The 6,000-nt window shown below is 55.4% G+C and overlaps 1 protein-coding gene across 3 annotated transcripts in view; it reads right to left on the reverse strand.

Annotated features, from left to right (window-relative positions):
• EVI5L (ecotropic viral integration site 5 like) overlaps positions 1-5,691 on the reverse strand; it is a 32,754-nt gene extending 27,063 nt beyond the window's left edge. For 2 of the 3 annotated variants that reach the window (XM_032251970.1, XM_032251967.1), the window contains exon 1: positions 5,528-5,691. The gene's annotated coding sequence lies outside the window, so the exon portion shown is untranslated. The remainder of the gene's footprint in view (positions 1-5,527) is intronic. The other variant, XM_032251969.1, reaches the window with a different exon arrangement.
• Between the last annotated feature and the right edge of the window lie 309 nt (positions 5,692-6,000).

A 6,000-nucleotide genomic window follows, 5' to 3' on the forward strand; every position in this document is an offset into this window, starting at 1 on the left:
AGGTGAGCTGCCCCTTGGGTATCAAGAACAGCGGCTGGAATTCAGAGGTTCCTGCCCGACCTCTTCTTCTGCCTGGTCTAACTGTCCCTCCACATGGCCCCGGAGAGTTCCATATCCCTGGCCTTGGAGTGCAGGTTGTTATCCCAGATCTCTTGGCTCCAGGTGAGAACTTCAGAGCTTGCAGCCTGGGTTCAAATCCCTCTTCTACCCCTTTCTTTTCTTTTATTCTTTTTTGAAACTGAGTCTCCCTCTGTCACCTAGGCTGAAGTGCAGTGGCATGATCTTGGCTCACTGCATCCTCTGCCTCCTGAATTCAAGCAATTATCCTGCCGCAGCCTCCCAAGTGTGAGTCACTATGCCCAGCCTTGCCTCAATGTTTGTTTGTTTATTTTTATTTTTATTTTATTTTTAGAGACAGGGTCTTGCTCTGGTCCCCCAGGCTGCAGTATAGTGGCACAATCATAGCCCACTGCAGCCTCCAGCTCCTGAACTCAAGTGATCCTCCTGCCTCAGCCTACCAGGTAGCTGGGACTACAGGCACTTGCCACCATGTCCAGCAAATTTTGTTGTTATTATTATTATTATTATTATTACTGCAGAGAGAGAGTCTCACCAGGTTGGTCTCAAACTCCTGGCCTCAAGTGATCTCCCTGACTTGGCCTCTCAAAGTGCTGGGATTATAGGCATGAGCCACTGCACTCGGCCTGCCTCAGTTTCTTTATCTGAAAACAGGGCTAATGACAGTATCAACCTCACAGGTTTTGTACCTCACAGGAATCAATGAGCTTAAACCTGTCATGTGCTTAAGACAAGCCTGGTCTGCGATATTTATTCCCCTGGATGGAAAGTTCTACCAGGGCAGCGGCTGGCACTGTCTAGCCCACTACTGCATCTTTAGAGTCTAACAGGCATCCCATATTTGTGGGATAAATAAACTTCTCCTCTTCAACAGGCCATGCCTTTCTGTGGTAATCCTGTTTAAAGATTAAACACAGTAAAGCTAGAATCACTGCTATTGGTAACAATAGTAGCAACAGTAGCACACACCTTTGGGCTAAAATCAGAGGGGTGAAGTATTCTGACCTGCGGAGTCCTTTCTGACCTAAAAAAAATGTTTTCTCTTCTGTAATTTCAACAGATTACTTTTGGCTGTTATAATAGGTTCCCTTCTGGCAAATCCCTCATTTTTCTTAAAAAAAATTTTTTTTTTTGAGATAGAGTTTCACTCTTGTTGCCCAGGCTGGAGTGCAATAGCGTGATCTCTGCTCACCGCAACCTCTGCCTTCTGGGTTCAAGCAATTCTCCTGCCTCAGCCTCCCCAGTAGCTGGGATTACAGGCATGTGCCATCACACCTGGCTAATTTTGTATTTTTAGTAGAGACAGGGTTTCCTCCATGTTGGTCAGGCTGGTCTCGAACTCCTGACCTCAGGTGATCCGCCTGCCTCAGCCTCCCAAAGTGCTGGGATTACAGGTGTGAGCCACGGCATCCGGCCTTAATTTTTTTTTTTTTAACTTTAATTTGTTTTTTTGAGATGGAGTCTCGCTCTGTGGCCCAGGCTGAAGTGCAGTGGCATGATCTCGGCTTACTGCAACCTCAGCCTCCCAGGTTTAAGTGATTCTCCTGCCTCAGCTTCCTGAGTAGCTGGGACTACAGGTGTGTACCGCCACACCTGCTAATTTTTTTGTATTTTTAGTAGAGACGGGGTTTCACCATCTTGGCCAGGCTGGTCTCGAACTCCTGACCTCAGGTGATCCTCCCGCTTCAGCTTCCCAAAGTGCTGATATTACAGGCATAAGCCACCACGCCAGGCCTCAGATTCCAGTGAAACACTCTCACAAGCACATAGTGGTATGCTGAGAAATGAATGAAAGTACAGGTCAGTCATGCCAATGAGGCCTTCCCAATCTCCCTCAAAAGGGTAAGTTTCCTCCCTGACCCTGATGGGTTGAGTTAGTTCTCCTAAACTAATCTCCTTCCTTCTATTGCCTGGACTTCCAGCATATGTGTGCTGCAGTCTTCCCTGGGTAGAGCAGGTTTGCTGCCTTTTCAAGTTCTCCCAACAAGAGATCCCCCTTGCTGGGGAGCTCCCCACGGTGTGTGCCAGGTGTACAGATCAGATCGCATTGGGGACACAAGGGCTTGTAGGAAGAAGCTCATCAAAGGATGTGCAGGGACACACCTCCCTGAACACCATGCTTGCTCCTGCCTCCTGGGCCTCTGTGCAAGCACTTCTGCTGCCTGGAACACCCTTCCCTGCCACGCCTGCCTGTGACCCAGTCCATACGTCATCCCCACTGTGCCTTCCCCGACACCCCAGGGAGGCATCAGGCCTTTTTTCTAGGCTCCCACTGCAGCCTGCTGTGCATAATTCTGTCTCAAGCTCCCCGCAGCAGGCAGCAGGCCATGATGGCAAGGGCGGGCGCTGGAATCCTGGTTCCTCCGAGTTGTTGGGAGGATTAAATGAGATAATATGTCAATGGTGCTTGGCATGGTGCTGAGCACGTGGGCGGGGCCTGTCGCATGCCAGCAAGAGGGGCTTTAGATGCAGGGCAGGGACCACATTTTACACACTTTACATTCCTTCATACCCCCTCATCCGACTTCATGCCCAGGGCTTCCCTGTAACAACTGGCATCTCTATTCTGCATGAGGAAATTGAAATATACATTCCTCCTCATCTTCCCGCACCTCTCAAAGCACACAAAGATGCACCTCCATGAGCCCAGTCTGGGGGAAAACTGTATCGCTGACAAGCCCTCCTCGTGGTTTCTTTCAGAGTTCACGGTCATTCCCAGAGAGCCTTCATAGCCCACTGTCTCTGCACAAAACTCCACCCTAAGGAGGCTGTGGAGTTTAGTTTCCTGTGCATAAGAGATACCACGTGACCTTCAGGAGTCTTTTCCTCCAAGCCTTCCTTCAGCAAGTGGATAGAACAAACCTCTTCCTACCCAGCATCAGAGGTCTATGTGGGGTGTCAGAGGTCTAGGTGGGGGGTCAGAGGTAGAGGCTGGGACTCAGGATGGCTATGTGATAGCCCCTCACGCCCACCCCACCCCCCATGATCCTCCTGGAAGCCCCTGTATATAACCACAAATCCTGCAACAGACCATCTCTCATCTTCATCCTCCCAGCTCTGATTCGAGCTGGCTCCCTGCAATACAGTTCAGCTATAGGAAGATGGCCACTATCCAATGAGGTGTCACCTAAGACCTCAGCAGGGACCTGGGTGGCCAGTGATTCACAGGCACCCATAGGACACCATCCTCATCCCCACAGCACCCAGTGAACACACAGGGCCACACCCTAGCCTCCTGGCTTCCCTGCAGTTCCAAGTTCTGTTCTAAGGATTTAGCCACTCTCCCCCAACCCCAGTTTCCAGATGGGGAAGTTGAGGCACTGAGCCTAAACGTGCTTTTTCCCGGGGCAGTCCAGAATCCGCTAGTAATATCCACAAGGAAGCCTGGGCTTTTTGCCTCAGGCTTTCTGAGCACGGTTATGTTGTCAGAAGGACCCCAGATGCACAGTGCCCAGGCTGCGTGGGGCTGGACTGGTCCAGCTCCTCCTCACCCCCTGCAGTCCTGGCCACAGTCTCGCGCCAGTGTCTCCTCTCCTGTCTCGTCTCATCCCTGTGCCAGGGCCAAGCCACCTGCAATCTCTTCCAAACCACCCGCCGTTGACCACAGAAGCCCGGGGAACCTACAGTTTGGACCAGGAGGCCGGGGCTGGGGTGAGGAGGGTGGTGGGATGGACAGGAAGAGCCACATAAGATGGAAAGACACAGGAACGCGGGTCCTCTCGCTCAATCACAGCCCGGCTGAGGGGGAATAAAATGAAGCAGACAACTCATTCATGTTCCACCAGAGCCTCTTCAGCACATTTTTCCCTTCTGAAAATATTCCTTAACAAAGAGCTGCCTGCTTCTAGCAGGCCCCGACCCAGCCCCACCGGGTCTCAAATGCCAGGAGAGAAGGAAGCTGTTTTGTCTTGGCCAAATACACTGGTTGTGGGTGAAACAACTCGCTTGGGCCGTCAGGGACCAGCTCCGAGGAGCTGCCTGGACTGCCCTGCTGGCTCTGCCATTTGAGGCCAGCAGGTGTGATGGGGTCAGGAGGCTGGTCTTACCCGTCTGGGCAGACTTCAGGACCAAAGCCAGGAGCTGTCTGAACCCCCTCCCTTCCCACCAGGAGGTAGCATAAATCGGGGGCGGGCAGCAGTTCCTTTGGGACACTAGTGTAGGAGAGAAAGTGAGCGTCCTTCCCTTTGAAAGGGCACAGCAGGGAAGAATGGATAACTCAGCAGAGGCCTGGGGCAGGTTCCCACAGGGGCAGGTGCTAGGGCATTCTGGGGCCCTGCCACCCTCCAGGGCCCCAATGTGGGCGCCAGCTTGGTGGAGGGGCAGACTGGCTTCCCAAGGCTTGGCAGGCACCTCAAGATGTCTGGAGTCTCTGCTTGAGCTGGGGGAGCTGTTGGGGGCTCTGGGAGGGCCTGGACGGGTGGAATCTGAGGAGGGGTACAGAGATATTGAGTGAGTGGGGGCAGGGGCAGATATTCCTGGGGTCTGTGTTGGAGCTCTTAAGTTTTTCTATGTGTGCTGGGGAATCTAAGTGACCCACTGTGTGTGTGTGTGTGTGTGTGTGTGTGTGTGTGTGTGTGTGTGTGAGAGAGAGAGAGAGAGAGAGAGAGAGAATTGGGGTTTTCAGAAAGACGGGTGGCTCCGAATGGGGAGTGGGGTGGTTCAGAATATCCATTGGCAGGTCTTGAGCATGGGTGGATTTTTCAGGAAGCCAAGATCCAGATGGGGCAGGATCAGTGGAACTACCAGAGTGTGCTGGGTGGACGCCGGGGAGTGATGTTTAGGGGTGCCCTTGGGCATGGGGCAGCTGGGGTGGGAGATGGGCTAGCAGGCTGAGCTGAGGGCTGTGGGCAGGGGTAGGAAGTCCGACTTACAGAGGCCAGAGAGGAGTCCTGTGGGGTCAGCATGGGGGGCGGGTAGGGCCCTGAGGCTAGTCTCCTCGGGGAGAGGTGGGGGCAGTTCTAGGCCGAAGATAGGAGGATGTGAAGTGAGGGGGTGCGGGGAGGGGATGGCAAGTGTTGTTCACAAGGGAGGGGTCCTGAGAGATCAGGGCAGAAGGTGGGTGGGGGTTGTTGGGCTTGGGGGACGCTTGTGGGGGACTGATCGGCGGAGTGGGGGATGGGGACCCCTGAAGAGGTTCCCGGAGAGGAGTCCTGAGGGTCAGTGCAAAGGGTGGACGGGGGTCCTGGGCCTGCGAGGTCCTCATGGGGAGGGGCTGGAGTGGGGGAGGGGGATCATGCAGGGGATCCCGGGTAAGATCTGGAGGGATCCACAGCGAGGGCGAGCAGGGGCCAGGGTCCCCCGAAGGTCCCGGGCTGGGGATGCCGAGGCTCCCAGCACGGGTTCCGGGGCACGACGGCCCGAGTCGCTGTCCTGCCAGATCCCCGCCGGCCGCATCGCGGAGCCGCCGGCCTGAACAGGCGCCGGGCAGGCCCGGCCCGCGCCGCCCTACCTGCGCCGAGCGCGCCGCCATCGCCGTGCCGAGCCTCGCCGCTCCGGGCTGCGCCGCCGGATCCCAGCCGCGCCGTTCGCCTCGCAGCCCCGGCCCGGCCCCCTCAGCCGCCCCCCGGGACCACGGCCGCCGCCGGCTCCGCCGCTGCCATTTCACCCGCTGACAGGAGCCGCTGCCCCGCCCCCGAGGCCCCGTCCGCCAATTCGCCTCCCCTAGGCACTATGGCTCCGCCCACCAGCTAGGAGTGACGAGGCTTCTGACCAATCCGTGGCCATTCCGTGAGGCGGGCCCTGGCTACGGTCAGAAGGTTGCCGCCTCTGAGGAGCGAGCGAATTAAAATGAGGGAAGCGAGAAGGACCAGTAGCTTTGCGTATCGGAATGAGGAATCCTGTTGATGAACACGTGATGAGGCCAATAGCAAGGAAGGAAGGGGTGTGTCTCTGAGGAAAGACTGCGGCCCTGAGGAACATTAG

Source organism: Sapajus apella, unplaced genomic scaffold (assembly GCF_009761245.1).
Source record: "Sapajus apella isolate SASKATOON/1434 unplaced genomic scaffold, GSC_monkey_1.0 scaffold77, whole genome shotgun sequence".
Classification (NCBI taxonomy): domain Eukaryota; kingdom Metazoa; phylum Chordata; class Mammalia; order Primates; family Cebidae; genus Sapajus; species Sapajus apella.